This window comes from Euprymna scolopes, chromosome 41, assembly GCF_053919585.1.
Source record: "Euprymna scolopes isolate OS-2025 chromosome 41, ASM5391958v1, whole genome shotgun sequence".
NCBI classification, from domain to species: domain Eukaryota; kingdom Metazoa; phylum Mollusca; class Cephalopoda; order Sepiida; family Sepiolidae; genus Euprymna; species Euprymna scolopes.
In genome coordinates this window covers 5,846,734-5,865,221 of record NC_136522.1, presented here as the reverse complement: position 1 = coordinate 5,865,221, position 18,488 = coordinate 5,846,734, and the positions used below count along the sequence as shown (strand labels likewise).

Below are 18,488 nucleotides of genomic sequence, written 5' to 3'. Positions count from 1 at the left end.
GACCGCCCAGCATTATCCGGTCGTAAAATACGTTTAAATATGATATTTTAATCCATGCAGATTTCATATTTATTATCATATTATATTGGACCCAATATATAGTAATGATTTAAAAAGTTAAAAAAAAATATGATCGTGCGCCACCACCGAGAATCGAAACCAAAACGTTTAGCTTACGATTTACTTTCTCCTTTCTTGTGAAGACATGCTGCAAGACTTAAAATAAAAAAAAAATGAATTAATAGCTATTACGTTATGCTTGCATATTCGTAATGCCGTCGTTCGACCAGTACCTGGCAAATTCCATTTTTTTAATTTTTACACTTTTGCACTGGGTTTCTCCGGCTAAAACCCAACAATAAAGTTTCCCATGGGTCCAAATACCCTACATATAAATTTTCATGTCCCTAGACTAAAAACGAGCAGGAGTTTGGTAGGCAAAAGTTTTAAACAAATATATATACACGCATACATAATTATATATAGAAAGAGGTTTTTGTTTACTATAACTTTTTTACGCAAATATGACGCAAGTATAAATCATATAGAATATCTGCATGAATATAATTACACGTAATAATTAACTAAAGATGATCATCCCATAAGAAAACCGAAAAAACAATCTAATAGGGAATTAATTAAAATGAATGTTTAAAAGAATATGCAAATTAGCTAGATCTTTTGCAGATGAATGCAATTCCACGACCCATATATAACAAAGTTGCTTTTTTTAAAAATAAATACAAAAAAAGGGTTTCTAATCTGAATATAAATACACAAAAAAAACAAATTTCTAGGAACACACACACACACATATATATATATATATATATATATATATATATGAATAAATTGCCCCTTAATTTTAATATTAAATATGATTACGTGCATAAAAAATATACCCATGTACATGCATGTTTCTCGCTTTCAATCGTCATCACTATGGATTAGGGTCAAACTCATGACAGCAGCATCCGTAGTCTATTCTATATATATATATATATATATATATATATATATATATATATATATATATATAAGAATTCAATATAAACTTAGCAAATTTACTGTTTTACAAGGAATGCAATCATTTTTAAATTTTCAAAAAATTTTTAAGAAATTTTTCCTTATTTCATGGAGTTTCAAAGAATGACTCTTATCCTCACAGAAATTAGTACAAAATGATATTAATTGGCAGACTAAATTTAGTGCAATCGCGAACCGAAGTCACTAAGCATGAAACGAAATACGAAACCATGCAGAAATATTTAAACGATTAGATAAAGTAAAAAACGCTCTTTAAAAGTAAAGGTAAACTTCTTGTCTTGACCATTACTCCTGATCTTAAATGGAACACGTACATCAAATCTGTTGCCAAGGCCGCTGGAAAAATGGTGGGATCTTTCTATCGATCCGGTAAATATCTCACTGCTGATGCTATTTTCTATCTATATAAGAACCAGGTACGTCCAAGGATGGAATACTGTTGCCACATCTGGGCAGGAGCTGCTAGAAAGGACTTGGCCTGCCTTGATAGAGTTCAAAATAGACTTCGTAGCCTCGTAGGAGATGTCCTTTTCTCTTCCTTGCAACCTTTATCTCACAGAAGAGGTGTTGCGAGTTTGTCTCTGATGTATCGTTATTTTCATGGAAAGTGTTCGAATGAGCTTCAATCTATGGTCCCCCCTCGCCAAACTTTCACAAGAAACACTCGTCTAGCTGTACACACTATCAATAATTCCCCCCACTCTTTATCTGTGCCTAAACCTAAACGTAGATTCCATGAATAAAGCTTTTTTCTTAGAACTGCATGCCTGTGGAATTGTCTTCCGTTTTCCTGCTTTCCGGCTGACTACAATATGGTTGTCTTCAAGTCTAACGTAAATAAGTTCTTGATGAGCCGTTCCATATAAGTTATCAACTTTACCAAATTTTCATTACTAATGATTACTATAATGTCCAATTTCTACTGTACACTCTTTAACCCTTATCCTTGAGTGACCTCTTGGCCTTGATAATGTGGTGATGCCTATGCAAAAAAAAAAGGTATTATAACGAAAACTTATTCTAAAATACATCATTTAAAATCAAAATTAAAAATTCCGCAAGAAGCTTATTGTCAACCTAATATGTTACTGGCGGGTACCTGTGTGTGTGTGTGTGTGTGTGTGTGTGTGTGTGTGTGTGTGCGTGCGTGCGTGTGTGTGTGGAGTTTTCCGCCAGAGGTGAGTGTATATGTACTTGAACTGGTTCGCACGTCCTTTTGTTCCCATCTGTGTTTTGCCGTTAATCAGTGATTAGAACTTTATGGTCGCACACAGAACTAAAAAAGCAATTAAAATCGGACCACCTAGTTTAATACCTTCCCCCCTAAAATCTACTTAGAAAATTTCAAGCAACCCCTTCCTTATTCTTCATACACATGGCCCACCGATTCTAAAATTTAATGTCATCACACCCTCGCATCAAACTCGCCAAAATGGTAAGGAGATCGTAGCATGGATCGAACCCTCGACTTTTAGATGCAATCTAAATGTTGTCATTCACAGACAGAGAGTTTCATTTTATCACAGCTCATCAGCATGGACAGGCAAATCCTTCAAACACAAATTAAAACCGATTTATCGAGACCGTGTTTTTATCCATTCTGCAATGACCCAAGAGAAATCATGCTACTTACATAATCACTATCAGCCACCTAAGAGTGCTCTATACGCTATTAAGAAGAGCTTTGTATTATCAATAGAGCTGTGACAACCGCATATTCTTTTCATTGTTTTGATTCTTGAGTATATATCCGTTAATATCTTATATCTTTTTATATAGACGAATCTGGTTCTCAGTTGATTGACTGTGTCGGATATATACTTGAGAGTCAGTGGGATAGTATCGCTGTAATAGTTAGTATTGGAGATTTGATAAAGTGTCATTACTTATGTAAGTGTGACTCTAGTAAGCCATATGCTAGCTAACAGTTGATAAAAAAACCGCTGGCGGAATCTCTAGTGCAAAAACGTTAAGTATTTTTATTTTTTATTTTTACTTTTTTATTTTTTTTTTTTCTAAACTAATCCTAAATGTTTTGTTACATTGTTTTAAATTTACTTTTCGTGTTTTATGTATTTTGTCTGTATTTCTCCTGTCTTTTTGTCTTTATTCCGTCTTATCCGTCCCCCCCCCTCCTGCTACAAAGCTGAACGATGAAAACAAACAATCAAAATGCCGGCAACTAACGAAAAAAAAAAAAAATGCCGGAAATTATTCTCTAGAGTAGATAAACTTAGGACTTTATAAAAAAAAAAAAGCTAGAATTTTTTTTTTTTTTTTTTTTTTTTTTTAACAAAAAAAAAATGTAAATTAGATATTGTTTACACATAGAAGCGTTACGACTTTTATTCTATAGATAGGCACTCGACCAAGTCATCCGGAAGTAGAAATCTCCTGTCACTCTAGTAAGCCATATGCTAGCTAACAGTTGATAAAAAAACCGCTGGCGGAATCTCTAGTGCAAAAACGTTAAGTATTTTTATTTTTTATTTTTACTTTTTTATTTTTTTGTTTTTTCTAAACTAATCCTAAATGTTTTGTTACATTGTTTTAAATTTACTTTTCGTGTTTTATGTATTTTGTCTGTATTTCTCCTGTCTTTTTGTCTTTATTCCGTCTTATCCGTCCCCCCCTCCTGCTACAAAGCTGAACGATGAAAACAAACAATCAAAATGCCGGCAACTAACGAAAAAAAAAAAAATGCCGGAAATTATTCTCTAGAGTAGATAAACTTAGGACTTTATAAAAAAAAAAAGCTAGAATTTTTTTTTTTTTTTTTTTTAACAAAAAAAAATGTAAATTAGATATTGTTTACACATAGAAGCGTTACGACTTTTATTCTATAGATAGGCACTCGACCAAGTCATCCGGAAGTAGAAATCTCCTGTCACTCTAGTAAGCCATATGCTAGCTAACAGTTGATAAAAAAACCGCTGGCGGAATCTCTAGTGCAAAAACGTTAAGTATTTTTATTTTTTATTTTTACTTTTTTATTTTTTATTTTTTCTAAACTAATCCTAAATGTTTTGTTACATTGTTTTAAATTTACTTTTCGTGTTTTATGTATTTTGTCTGTATTTCTCCTGTCTTTTTGTCTTTATTCCGTCTTATCCGTCCCCCCCTCCTGCTACAAAGCTGAACGATGAAAACAAACAATCAAAATGCCGGCAACTAACGAAAAAAAAAAAATGCCGGAAATTATTCTCTAGAGTAGATAAACTTAGGACTTTATTTAAGTAGTATACTTAATATATACTATTACTGCAAGCTTGCCTGTATTGAAAATTCTTTCTTCTTTTTTTCGAATTTTACCTTATATAGTTAGCCTTATGTTCAAGTACATTCGAAATATAATACAATGCAAAGAAAGTCACTCATTAAAACGGACCTCCTAAACTAAAACCTTGAATAATTATTTAAACTCTAATGTAAATTAATATTAAGCAGTCTTTACAAATTGATAATAGTTAATTATTGGATTTTAATTAATTATAAGATGAAACTTTAATGATTCAAACTAGATAGATAACCGACAAACTTCCACCCATTAATATGGGAGGGGAGATTATCACCAAAAGTGTCATGAATTATTAAGTTCGCACCGGACTTACTACTTAGATATAAGTCACTTGTACCCATTCCCCTTTCTCCTCCCCCCCCCCTTTTTTTTTTTTTTTTTTTTTAAATGGAGAGTAGATAATACAGTGGATGTGTTATCGGCAGCTCCAGTAACTCTCGCTTCTCCTATTTTGTCATTCAGTCCTCATTCAATGAGTGATGTTTCTGACAAAGGGTGAAGAAAAAGCTGCTTAAAGGTCGGTACTACTTGGTGACCAGTAGTCTGAGATGTCGGATATTTTTCTGTCTTTGTCTGTCCTTGTTGCCATGTCACTAGTAAGGGTGCTGGAGGTAAACGTTTTGTCTGGGCTGACGTTATCCGCCTGATAGTCAGGGACCCGAACCTTGGATTAACCACTAAGGAGGCTGTCCTATCAGCAGGCGCAAAGTACTGGGACTGCTGTATTGCCATTTGGTGAGTGGATCTGGACCATGCAATAGTCTCTGGTGGGGCCTCTCGATGCCATACTAGTGGGTAATTGTTACGGCTTTACCTTTTCGTGTGCTACAAATAAAAAAAAAAAATTTCCTGTCTTTTTCTCTCTTACTTTCCCTCTCTGTACTGCTCTAACCAAGTATGCCGACCTATTCCACAAATCCCAAAACCTCAACATGAAATATCTCCAGAATAAAAACTCGATTAAACCTAGAACCCCATCTTCCAGCGTAGACCCCTACTACCAGGTCTCCTTCTCCAATATCAGGGGTCTACGTTCCAACCTTCCAGAGGTTGAAACCCAATTACAGGAGACGAAACCGGACATATTATTTCTATGTGAAACTGGAATAGGGCCGACAACTTCCCTAGATGAGTTCATAATTAATGGATACTCCAATTTAACAGCTAAATCTGACTCCCAAGATCGCCATGGGCATGGAATATGTGCCTACATTAAGGATGGCTTCCTATGTGGCAGGGATATCTCTAGAGAAGATCCTAATTTACCCTATATGTGCTTCAGGGTTGCACTTGCTAACACCACTGTATTTATATTTGCCCTCTATAGGCCCCACAACAGCGGAGTTACTATCTTTAAGAGCATATCTGAGAAAATAGACCACATACTGTCTTCACATCCCTCGGCTAACATCCACATCTGTGGTGACTTCAACGTCCATAACGTGGAATGGCTAACCCATTCAAATAAGACAGATGATGAGGGGAGGTTTTGTCATGATTTTGCCATTGCTTATGACCTCACTCAGATTGTTCGCGAACCCACCCGTGTGCCCGATACACCCAATCAATATGCAAGCCTCTTAGACCTTTTTCTTTCAACTTCCCCTGAGCTATGTTCATGTACCGTTCATTCTCCTTTAGGATCCTCCGACCACTCCGTCGTATCAGTTAAGATAAAAACAAAATGTAAGAAGCCATCAGACGTACCCCTCCACCGTACTGTATACCGATACTCTATGGCTGACTGGGATAGCTTCCGTACATTCATATCTGATTTAGCTCTGCACTCCATGTTTAAAAAGGAAGTGTCCTCTATAGTATCAGATCTGACCGAATGGTTAATTGTAGGCATAGACCAATTCATACCATCTAAAAAATTCCAACAAAAACCTAACAGCCAGCCATGGTTCTCCCCAGAATGTGCTGCTGCTATCGCGCACAGAAATCACTTTTTCCATAACTACCAACGTAATAGATGCACTGAGACTAAAGCTGCTTTCAGGACTGCCAGCAACCACTGTAAAAGAGTAATAAAAAATGCAAGAGAGCTATATGCCCAGTCTGTTAAATCCAAGGTAGCTGATCAGCGGCTTGGTTCCCACCAGTTTTGGCAAATAACAAATAGGATCTTGAACAGAAGTGTGCGTTCTATCCCAACCATTATCAGTGGACCAGAGGTTATCTCGTCAGCATCAGACAAGGCCAAACTATTTGCAAAGAACTTTGCAGCTAATTCTACCCTATGCGACGAAGGCCATCAACTCCCCATATTTCCTCCTATAACACAGAACAAGCTAGGTAACATACAAATATCCGTGCATGAGGTCGCCAAGCTAATAAAAAACCTAGATTCCAGTAAAGCAACTGGCCCTGATGGCATCCCAATTATAGTGTTAAAAAAGCTTCAACCAGAACTTGCTCCCATACTTACGAAACTATTTAAGCGCTGCCTTAAGGAGAAGTGCTTTCCGACCCCCTGGAAGACCTCCTCAGTTTGCCCTGTATTTAAGAATTCAGGTGATAAGTCATCTCCCTCTCAATACAGACCAATAAGTCTTCTCTGTGTTATGAGTAAGTTACTTGAATCAATATTAAATAGAGAAATAGTAAACCACCTCAGCAGGAATAACCTTCTTAGTGACACACAATATGGTTTCCGCTCTGCAAGATCTACCGCAGATGTGCTGACGGTTATATCCCACAGGATTAGTGAATCTCTTGACAAAGGCTTCCTTTCTAGGGCAATTGCTCTCGACATATCAAAGGCCTTTGACAAAGTATGGCATAAGGGTCTACTTCACAAGATTTCCAGCTACGGTATAACTGGAAATGTTTTCTCAATCATTAAATCATTTCTCTCTGATAGGCTCATAAGAGTAGTGGTAGATGGACAAAAATCGGAGGCCTGCAATATAAATGCTGGAGTCCCTCAGGGGTCAATCCTGGGCCCAACTCTCTTCCTGATCTACATCAATGACCTCCCTAAACACATACTTAAATCATTCGTTGACATCTATGCTGATGACACGACCATCTACGGCAACACATCAAAGGCTGTAAATGAAGAAGTTCTCTCGGATTCTCTCTCCTCTGATCTCGAGCGCGTGGTTCAGTGGGGGAAGATGTGGCTAGTTACCTTTAATGCATCCAAAACCAAACTCCTATCCATACATCATCAACGCTCTGATCCCCAGCTGGCATCAATTGTGATGGATGGCTCTCGTCTGGGTGAGGCCCCGTGTTTTGACAAGCTTCTGGGTTTGACCTTTACTCCTGATCTGAAATGGAACACGTACATCAAGTCTGTGGCCAAGGTCGCAGGAAAGATGGTGGGATCCTTCTACCGCTCCAGAAGATATCTCACTACTGATGCAATTCTCTATCTATATAAAAGCCAAGTACGGCCAAGGATGGAATACTGTTGCCATATCTGGGCAGGAGCTGCCAAAAACAGCCTATCATGCCTTGACAGAGTACAAAATAGACTTCGTGGTTTAGTGGGGGATGCCCTTTTCTCTACCCTGCAACCCCTCTCCCACAGAAGAGACGTTGCGAGCCTATCCTTGTTTTATCGTTATTTTCATGGCAGGTGCTCGTCTGAACTCCAATCCCTGGTCCCCCCTCGCCAATCTTTCACGAAAAACACCCGTCTAGCTGAATCCACTGTGAAAAATTTCCCCCACTCTATATCTGTGCCTAAATCAAAACGCGGATTTCATGAGCAAAGCTTCTTTCTTAGAACTGCACGCCTGTGGAACTCTGTTCCGTCTGCCTGCTTCCCTCCGGACTACAACTTGGATGTCTTCAAGTCTAATGTTAACAAATTCCTAATGAACCGCCCCCCTAATTAAACACTTCATAAAATCTCCTCACTAACGTGATGTACTTACAATAACCCTTATCCCTGAGTGGCTTCCGGGCCTTGATAAGTGGTGATCACTGTGTAAAAAAAAAAAAAAAAAAAAAATATAATTATTTTTTGGGGGAAAAATCAAGCAGAATGCTCGATTATAAGGAAATAAGAGCGTATTATTTATATTTCATTTACAGGAAGTTTTAGATGAGATAAGTCATTGGTATGAGTATTGGCTGAAGAGAACTTGATATGGGTATCTAAAGCGGCCCCTAATCATCGGGTTTGAAACCAACGGTACCAATGTGTTATGCCATCTAAACCTTTCTGCAAACAAAATATAAATATAATGTGTTATGTCATCTAAACCTTTCTGTAAACAAAATATAAATATAACAATATACACATATATATATATATATAAATAATAAACAAAAAAAACAAAAAACACAGAATGAAAAAAGCCCTAGCAAACCAATAAAATAGTAAGACAAGCAAGTACATGTAGGGACATAGATGATCCATGTAGATTATGTCTGAATGAAAAATTTGCTATCCTATTCTTTAAAGAAAAAACAACATCTATTAAACTGTAGGAGAGAAATAGTGAACAACTGTGTGCACATGATAACCTTTACTTTAGGATAGCGATACAAAATAATTTTGTAATTGACAATAACAATAGCAAATAAATAAAGGAATAAAATAAAAAATAAAATAAAATAAACATATTCATGAGCAAGTCTCTCTATATCTCTCTCCCTCTCTCTCTCTATCTCTCTCTCTCTCTCTCTCTCTCTCTATATATATATATATATATATATATATATATATATATGAAACTAACATAATATCCGAAATATAGACTAAAACACAAAATAACATATCTAAGTACACCTAAGCTGAAAGTAGGCCAGCTTCCTACAACAAAAGGATATCTAGAAAGGGTAAACTGGAGGTCAACTGTACTTTTGTCCTGTAAGTGTCCGCCCATTGACTGATTATGATGAGTGCGGTTTCAACTAGGAAGCTGATTGGCTAACTAGAAAATTCAATAGTATGTGCGTATATATAAACGCGCGATAACCACAACTTTTCGCATAGGCCTGAAGAATTCTCACGAGAATGAAACGCGGAATATTCTGTGTAGCTTAAATGTCATATATATTCTCATAAATTATTATGTACACACACACACACACACACACACACACACACACACACACACACACACATATATATGTATAAGAACAAAGAATTAATAAAACATGTTAAAACACTTCAAGAAGAATTAAAAACATATTTAATTTTCAAAACGGGGACACAAATAAAGTGAATTGTTCTTAATCCACTATTTCCTATTTGGTTTTATTGAGCTTTTGCATCCGGTTAGGATTACATTATAATTTATAAATATAAGGTTTTTAATATTCTTAATATATTTTAAGTTTGCTATTTTGGACTGTCTTTGTAAACCTAATGGTAATTCTTATTTCATATATATATATATATACATATATATATACATATATATATACATATATATATACATATATATATATATATATATATATATATATATATATATATATATATGAATGTGTCAGCTGACCGGTTTCTCAACCGGTCAACTGACACATTCATTTTTATTTTTGAATTTCACAATCTTAAATAAATAATGTTTTCGAACAAGTTTAAATTTAGTCTTTACATAGCCATAATAAAATTTTGTACCCCGCAAAAAATATTTATATATATATATATATATATATATATATATATATATATATATATATATATATATATATATATATATGCCACTTTAAGAAACTCGTCTCTTATCGTTGTGCACTTATAGATGAATTAAAAGTCGGTCAATTTAGCTCTTACACGCAGATCGTCATATAATGAGTAGATCACTCTGACTGACGTTAAAAAAAATAATGAAATAACTGTTTAAAATTCAACAACATCACTCGGGGTTAATGATAGCCGAATAGATATCGTCCTTGCTAATGGACTAAGAGATGGCTTCTGTTGCCGGGTTCAAATCTATCGGGACACTCTGCATTGAAGATTCTACACTAAGTTCTTTATTCAATATTTTCACTCTCTCTCTTTCTCTCTCTCTCTCTCTCTCTCTCTCTCTCAATATATATATATATATATATATATATATATATATAGTGAAACTCTGGCGTTGCTGAGATGAGAGGAAGAGATACTACACTTTTAATTATTTAGCTAGTATATATATATATATATATATATATATATATATATATATATATATATATATATTAAGTAATGTGATTTATAATTTAAAAGTTTTAAAATTTTTAAAATTTAAAAATCAAAATTTAATTAAATTAAAAATCAGTTTCATAAGAAGGAACAACAACAAAGTCAATTATCTGTACGATCGTTTCGGAAATCCGTGCTTTTTATTTGTGGTATACATGAAGTCACGTAGAATAATTATACATAGTTTTTTTGATAAGCACGGTCTCCTCATCAGCAAATTTAGGAGGATTTCTATTGAATTGAAAACCAAAAGGTAATTATATATCTATATATTTTTAAATCAAATTTATTATGTAAATTCAAAAAAATATATATTTTTTCTACTCATTTCTATCTCTAACCTATATCAATTTTCTTATTAATTTTCTTATAAATTTTATATCCAAACCTTTTACTTCAATTTTTCAGATTCATCTGCCTTACTTTTAATGCTAGGTTTATTTTTGGTGTCTTTTCAATTCAATAGAAATCCTCCTAAATTTGCTGATGAGGAGACCGTGCTTACCAAAAAAACTATATATAATTGTTCTACGTGACTTCATGTATACCACAAATAAAAAGCACGGATTTCCGAAACGATCGTACAGATAATTGACTTTGTTGTTGTTCCTTCTTATGAAACTGATTTTTAATTTAATTAAATTTTGATTTTTAAATTTTAAAAATTTTAAAACTTTTAAATTATAAATCACATTACTTAATATTGAATTAGCTCTAGGACATTTAACTATCGAGCTTATTATATATCTAAATTACAACGAGCATTTCCTGTATTTTAATTAAACTAGTAATTTCATTATTACATTAAAATACACTTAGCTCTTTAGACTATTATTCTAATCTCCTTTAAATTATATATATATATATATATATATATATATATATATATATATATATATATTTAAAGGAGATTAGAACAATAGTCTAAAGAGCTAAGTGTATTTTAATTGATTTTGTTGTTGTTCCTTCTTATGAAACTGATTTTTAATTTAATTAAAATTTGATTTTTAAATTTTAAATTTTTTTTTAGATTTTTAGATTATAAATCACATTACTTAATATTGAATTAGCTCTAGGACATTTAACTATCGAGCTTATTATATATCTAAATTACAACGAGCACTGTCTATTTCCTGTATTTTAATTAAACTAGTAATTTCACTGTTACATTAAAATACACTTAGCTCTTTAGACTATTGTTCTAATCTCCTTTAAATTTATATATATATATATATATATATATATATATATATATATATATATATATATATATATATACTAACTAAATAATTAAAAGTGTAGTATCTCTTCCTCTCATCTCAGCAACGCCAGAGTTTCACTATATATATATATATATATATATATATATATATATATATATATATATATATATATATTGAGAGAGAGAGAGAGAGAGAGAGAGAGAGAGAGGGGGTGAGAGAGAGAGAGAGAGAGAGTGTGATAATATTGAATAAAGCGCCAATAGTGTAGACAGGGTTGAACTTTCTTATGTCCGAGTAGTTGATGACGTCATTCCGCCTGTCTCCTGACTTCATCACCTAAACACGAACATTTGTCTGTTTTCGTGAGAACCGTCAATAATTAAATGTTCCGCTCTTCGCCATTTCCCCATGCGAGAATTCTCCAGCGATTTTCATCTCTAATCGCTCGGGTAAGATGGAAATCGCGGCCGCGCACGAGCCACGAGCTCAATTTTAAAAATGAATACCATTCCGTGATTAAATTGACCAACGCGCATAGGTAAGTAAATCGCCGGGCATATAAGATAATTTCGCGGTATAATTTGAAATAGCGGACCTTATAGAAATTCCACGGCTACAACTAGCAGGTCGCCAGCCGTTGTCGAGTAGGTATATAACAAAGCCGGTGCGTGTTACAAGTAGCAGCAGCAGCAGCAGCCGTATGACACGTATGCTAATGACCAAGCTTGTGCACGATATGACGTCATAGCGGAGAAAGAGAAAGGAAAGAATATTAGAGAGGAAAAATGCAATACATGGCAAGGACTGGAAAAAGCATGTGCTATCTTTAAATGAACGCGTGGCCAGTGGTAACGAGAAACTTTTAAGCTCATGTCGAGACGGCAGGGTTTTTTTAACTATATGGCAGACGAAATGAATTGTTTAAAACAAGATGCAAAGTGTTGTTGGAAATATCATGAATAATTTCATGGATAAGTACCGTCGTGTGTCTAAAGAGACAATAAGTGTACAGTTTGATGTCAGTGTGGGAACTGTTTACATTATTATTCGCGAGGAACTGAAGATGCGGGAGATTTGCGAGAAGCTTGTCCCAAGAGTGCTTAGAGAAGACAGAAAGGAGAGACGTTATCATAACAGCAGAGAGATGCTCTGATGACCTGCGATGAAAGCTGGATCTACTGCTATGAAACAGAATTTCCAATGGAAACATGTTGGCTCTCCCATGCATAAGAAGGCCAGACAGAGCAAATCGACTTATAATGTTCTCTTTTTTGACAACACATATTCGTGTCATGTGTTGCCTAGTGAGTTTTTTAAAGCCAAATTTAGCAAATTTAGGCTTATTTGAAGCAGTTTTGACTTTAAAAATTGTATGTGGCTTTTTTCAAAACGTAACGTGCCGTCAGACCTCGAAACGTCAAACCCCAAACCCTGCAAGAATTAAAGGAAATATCAGGAACAAAATAAGGAAGTTAAATCAGATTCCAGAGATTCTGCAATCTGTCATGAATAATGTTTTCGAAAGAGCACAAATATGCGAAGCTGAAAATGGGTAACATTTAAAAAGACATTATTTTTCATAAATATTGTTTGAGTTTTGCATTTTTCAAAAACAAAATCCCAAATGTTTTAGTCAAAGTGTGTTAAAATTACAGAACGATATCATCTATATATATAAAAGGCAAAATGTTTGTGCACATTTTATGTATGTTCGGCAAAGGCTTTTTTCGCCAGGCTTCTCGAGGAGGGTACTATTTCTTAGAACTTTTTATATACCGTTTAAATTATAATATCTAGGATTTGTGAACGTGCGTCGCGTCTAGATTAATTTACATCGACTTTTATAAGATTCGCACTATTTCGCTGTTTTTTTTTTCTTTTTTGGGATTTTTAGTATAAATAAAGTGAAACTAAATTGAAACGGTGCATGTTCTCGGCTTTCACGCCGGAACGTCCAGAAAGCAATCAGCTTTTGATCAATGCGGTGGAAACCGTTATATCAGACAATTGCTTTCATTTTTTATGGGGAGCTGGTTTTCAACCCAACATCTTGGGGAAACAAAACCAAAACAAACTTGACTGCGGGATTGATGTTTGACTTTATTTACTTTTTAGTTAAGTCATCACGTTTCTTTTTACTTTCACCTCAAGGATTCGAGTTCGAGCCTACCCCCCCTCCTCAAACTTTTTTTTATTTTTCAAACGCCCGGGCACCGCCGGACCGTTCGTATTGCATTATTTTCGCTTTTTCAATTTTTTTTTTTTGTTTTCACGAATTTTTTTAGAAATTTTAACATTGTTTGTTTTTATAATATTTAAACAGGGTTATTATTTGGCTTTGTTTTTATTTTACACCCCTCACACACACACGCCTCTAAACACCCGAGCAACGCTGGGTACCCCCACTAGTCAAAGATAAAGAATTTATTTCAGTTCAAAACGCTTCAGTGACTTTTTGAGCACATTCTATATGTAATCAATGCTCATATCAATAAAGTAACTAACATTTGATATACCGCTGGTATACTCGGCTGGAATGTAGATCAATTAAAATGTTTGGACACAAAACGAGTAAAATACTTATATTTTATGTTTTTTTTTCTTTTTTCTAAAAAAAAAAGGGGATATAAATTGATTGCATCTACATAGAAAAAAATGGCTGAGACTTAGTGTTGTGAAAAATATGGAGGAAGGAAGTGTAAATATATTTCTGAAAAATGAAAAGGGAAAAGATACTAAAAACTGAGGTAAAAGAAAAAAAAAGACTCATAAGAATTGCAAGAGAGAATGGAAAAATAATTTGGAAAGAAACTACACAGTCTATTCTTTATGAACAGTAGATTTAGAGATAATGACACCTGGAGTTGGATGATCATGGGTAATCTTTAAAAAAAAAACTACTGAGAGCACTTTAATGGCGGCCCAGGAACAAGTCACTCGCACTCGATTCATCAAATATTACATCGACAAAACTTCAGAATTATCGAGGTGAAGCTTGTGTAATGAAAGAGAAGAAATATTAACGCATATTATATCAAAATGCCTTCTGACAGTGCAACATCAATATAAAAAATGGAAACACGACAAAGTCTCTCAGGTCATACACTGGAATATATGCAAACTCTATCAATTAGACCACAATAAGAATTGCTTCTGTTACGTTGCTGGTGTGTAAGGTCTATATATATATATATATATATATATATATATATATATATATATAGGGAGAGAGAGAGAGAGAGAGAAAGAGAGAGATATGTATTACGTGTAAATAATGAATTGTATATATAATGCGTTTTGCATATATAATGAGTTAGGTATATGGTGAGTTTTTTCGCGTTGTCTAGTCTAATGTATAAAAGGCTAGATGTCTGTCTGTCCGTCTCCATATTTTCAAACTCTATCTCTTCCGGAACTGAAGGCCACAGAGCGACGCTAGTGGCTTCGAATGATTGGATTTTTCATGGACCGTTCTTTTATCGGTTTTTAGTCGGTTAAAATAGTTTTTAAGGGGTCAAAAGGGGTCAAAAAGGGGTCAGAATTGAAAAAAAATCGTTACCCATATTGTACATTCATTTTAGTTTATTTTAATTTCTCATCAGTTCAGGTGCATGTCATGTTAGTACAGTGGTAACATCACCAGCTTTAGATGCTACAGTTTTGATTTCAGTTTCGATTCTAGCTGATGGCACCCAAATAATTTTTTTTTTTACTTTTGAAATCACGATTCTATAATAATATATACAAAGTCCGGACAAATTAAAATATTATATTTAAGCGTATTTTACGACCGAGCAAAACCGGCCGCCACCCCCCTTGCTGGTATTTTATAAATATTCTTTTCGATGAGTGTATAACTGCTTCCACATATACATTTCACTGAGACAATTGAGGAGATGAGAGAGACTATGGCAAGGGTCGTTGACATGTTCACACACGAGAACTTCCATGAAGGCTTCCAGTTGTTGGAACGGTACAAAAAGTGCATTGCAGACGGAGGAGATTACTTCAAAGGGTCTGGTGTTTCATTCTTATTTGAGGTGAAACAGTAAAAGAAAGTCACCCTTCGTCAATGGATGGAATATTGTTGCCACATATAGGTCGGTGTATTACGTTGCGAGGGTGTAACGGATGTGTATACGAAATATGTGGTATATAATGCATTTTTAGCATATAGTTAGTTTCTTTGCGCCGTCTAGTGTTTCATCAATGTTCTTTGTAACCGTGTATATAACTGTTTACATAAATATACATTATACATATATACAGTTCAACAAGATATATAGATATATAACATTAAACAACAAACATTTCCTTAGCAACAAATGGACGGATTATCATCTCTGGGGAATTATATCTTGCCAAACAGAAACCATTACCTTCATTCATCTTGTGTCTTGGTTGATCAACCGGTCAAAGCTGAAATGAACATTCCTTCCAAAGAAATGGCCAGAAGTCTCCAGTTATATATATTTGGACAGCTTTTATTCTGTTGGAAAATTGCACACGTCTTTAGATTCTGTATTTCCCTGTCTCCAACGCTCTCTAACTTTCTTCTCTGTGTTTGTTCCAACTCCTAACTCTATATTCAAACTAATCCCTCAATCCTACGTCATTCGACTACACAAAGGCCTAGCACGCGACTTTCAGTCACGTCTTCTGGCCAGATTTATTGTTTTATTTTTAGGTTTGTTTATGTTTCACCATATTCTTTCCTTGATTGTTTCTAAGTTAACCTAAATATTTTACTAAACATTCCTTTCTTTCAAAACATTCTCTCTGCATGCTTTTTTCTACATAACAGTTAACAAAATAATAATACTGTTCGATATCTAACATTATAACTGTTTCATAATAATAATAGTCGATTTCGGATGATCGACTATCAGCAAGCAACCCGGCGTCGCCCTGGCATAATCTAACAGTATGAGCATAAATCACAAGTGGTACATGAAAACGACAACGTCAAACTTCTTTAGGACATGCGCATACGAACTGATGAGGTCCTTGAACATATCAAACCTAACATAATTTTCAAAACAAAAACAAGAACACTTGCTTAATCATTAACACAACGTGATCTTTCGAATCTAGAGTGCAAGAGAAGGAAGATGAGAAAATAAATATCAAAATCTGAAATCGGAATTAGACTACAAAAATGTAAAGAAGCCAAGGTGATTACCATTATAATTGGAACGTTTGGAACCATAAAAGAAAAGCCACCATAAATGGCTTAATCAGATTGATTCTTTTACAATTTTGCAAAAGGCTTGCCTGTTAGGAACGGTGAAAGTTTTAAAGTACAGTTTGGTTTCTAGAGAAGACTGTAAATGACATAAAAAAAAGAACTAGAAAAATACATAATGCAAAATACTGAAAGTATAATTATGGCAGCGAGAGACAGAAAAAAAACAACAAAACAAAAAACAGAGAGACAAATAATAAAACAAGAAAAGAAAAATGGGAAGAGATTCGCAAAGATAACAAAAGACGAGTATAACGAAAACACCTGGACATGGATGCGAAAAGGACATTTAAACGAGAAACTGAATCTTAAATTACAGCAGCACAAGACAACTCGATAAAGACCAACCTCATCAAAGAAAAGATCAACAAGACACAAGAAAACAGCAAATGCAGACTCTGTGGACAAAGAAACGAAACGATAAACCATATAGTAAGTGAATGTAGCAAACTAGCTCAAAAAGAAATACAAGACAAGGTACGACACAGTAGGAAGGGCAGTACATTAGGAATTGTGTAAAAAACTGCACCTCGAACGCACGGACAAATGGTACAAGCATAAACCAGCAATTGAAAACGAGAATCACAAAATCCTATGGGACATGGACATACAAACGGATAAACCCATCCAAGCAAGAAGACCGGATGTCGTAATAATTAACAAGAAAGAAAGGCCCTACCAAATCGTAGGCCTTGCTGTTTTAGCTGACCACAGGATAAATATCAAAGAAAAGGAGAAACGGAATAAATACACCGAGCTAGTCAGAGAACTAAAAAGGATATGGATGATAAAAAAATCAAGATATTACTTATAATACTAGGAGCACGAGGAACAATTGTGAAAATCTTTGAAAAAAGAATGGGAGAAATTAGAATCATAGGGGTGACTGGAAAAATACAACGAATAACAATAATGAAAACAGCTGAAATATTAAGGAAAATCCTTGAATGCGGAAACTAATACACATAAGCCATATGCACGGATTACACAAGCTACTGCAGAGACAAAACATGAAGCGTTACATGGAATCGAGAAAATGCATATCCATAAGTTATATATCCCGTCCCCCATCCCCTCCCATTACCCAATCACCCCCTAAAAGAATGATACCAAATAGTCTAGAAGACTCAAGGAGGATGGAAAGATTTAGCAGAGAATGCCTGACCAGACCTCCGCTAAACAAATGCAAGGAGAACTGGTACCTTGGGGAGGCTTATTGCCACTCAAACTTCAGTGAAGGCAAATGGCCTCTGCTAGCGAGAAATCAATGGCAAGCGGCTGTTGCGATAATGCAAGTTCATTTGCAAATATTATTGAAAGAGGTGGAGAGTACTGGAAATCTGGGGAGACTTGTTGTCACCCAGCTTCCGGGGAACACCACAGGTTGTTTTCAAGAAGAGATCCTTTATGACCTGTGAGAAAGCTCCTTAACAGCCAATAATAATAATAATGATAATAATGATAATAATAATAATAATAATAATAATAATAATAATAATAATAATGTTAATTACTTTG

At 34.6% G+C, this 18,488-nt stretch overlaps 1 protein-coding gene across 2 annotated transcripts in view; it reads left to right on the top strand.

Moving 5' to 3' along the window:
* The window catches only part of LOC145266317 (advillin-like), a 438,949-nt gene that overhangs the window by 210,470 nt on the left and 209,991 nt on the right, over positions 1–18,488 (top strand). The gene's annotated exons all lie outside the window — the stretch shown is intronic.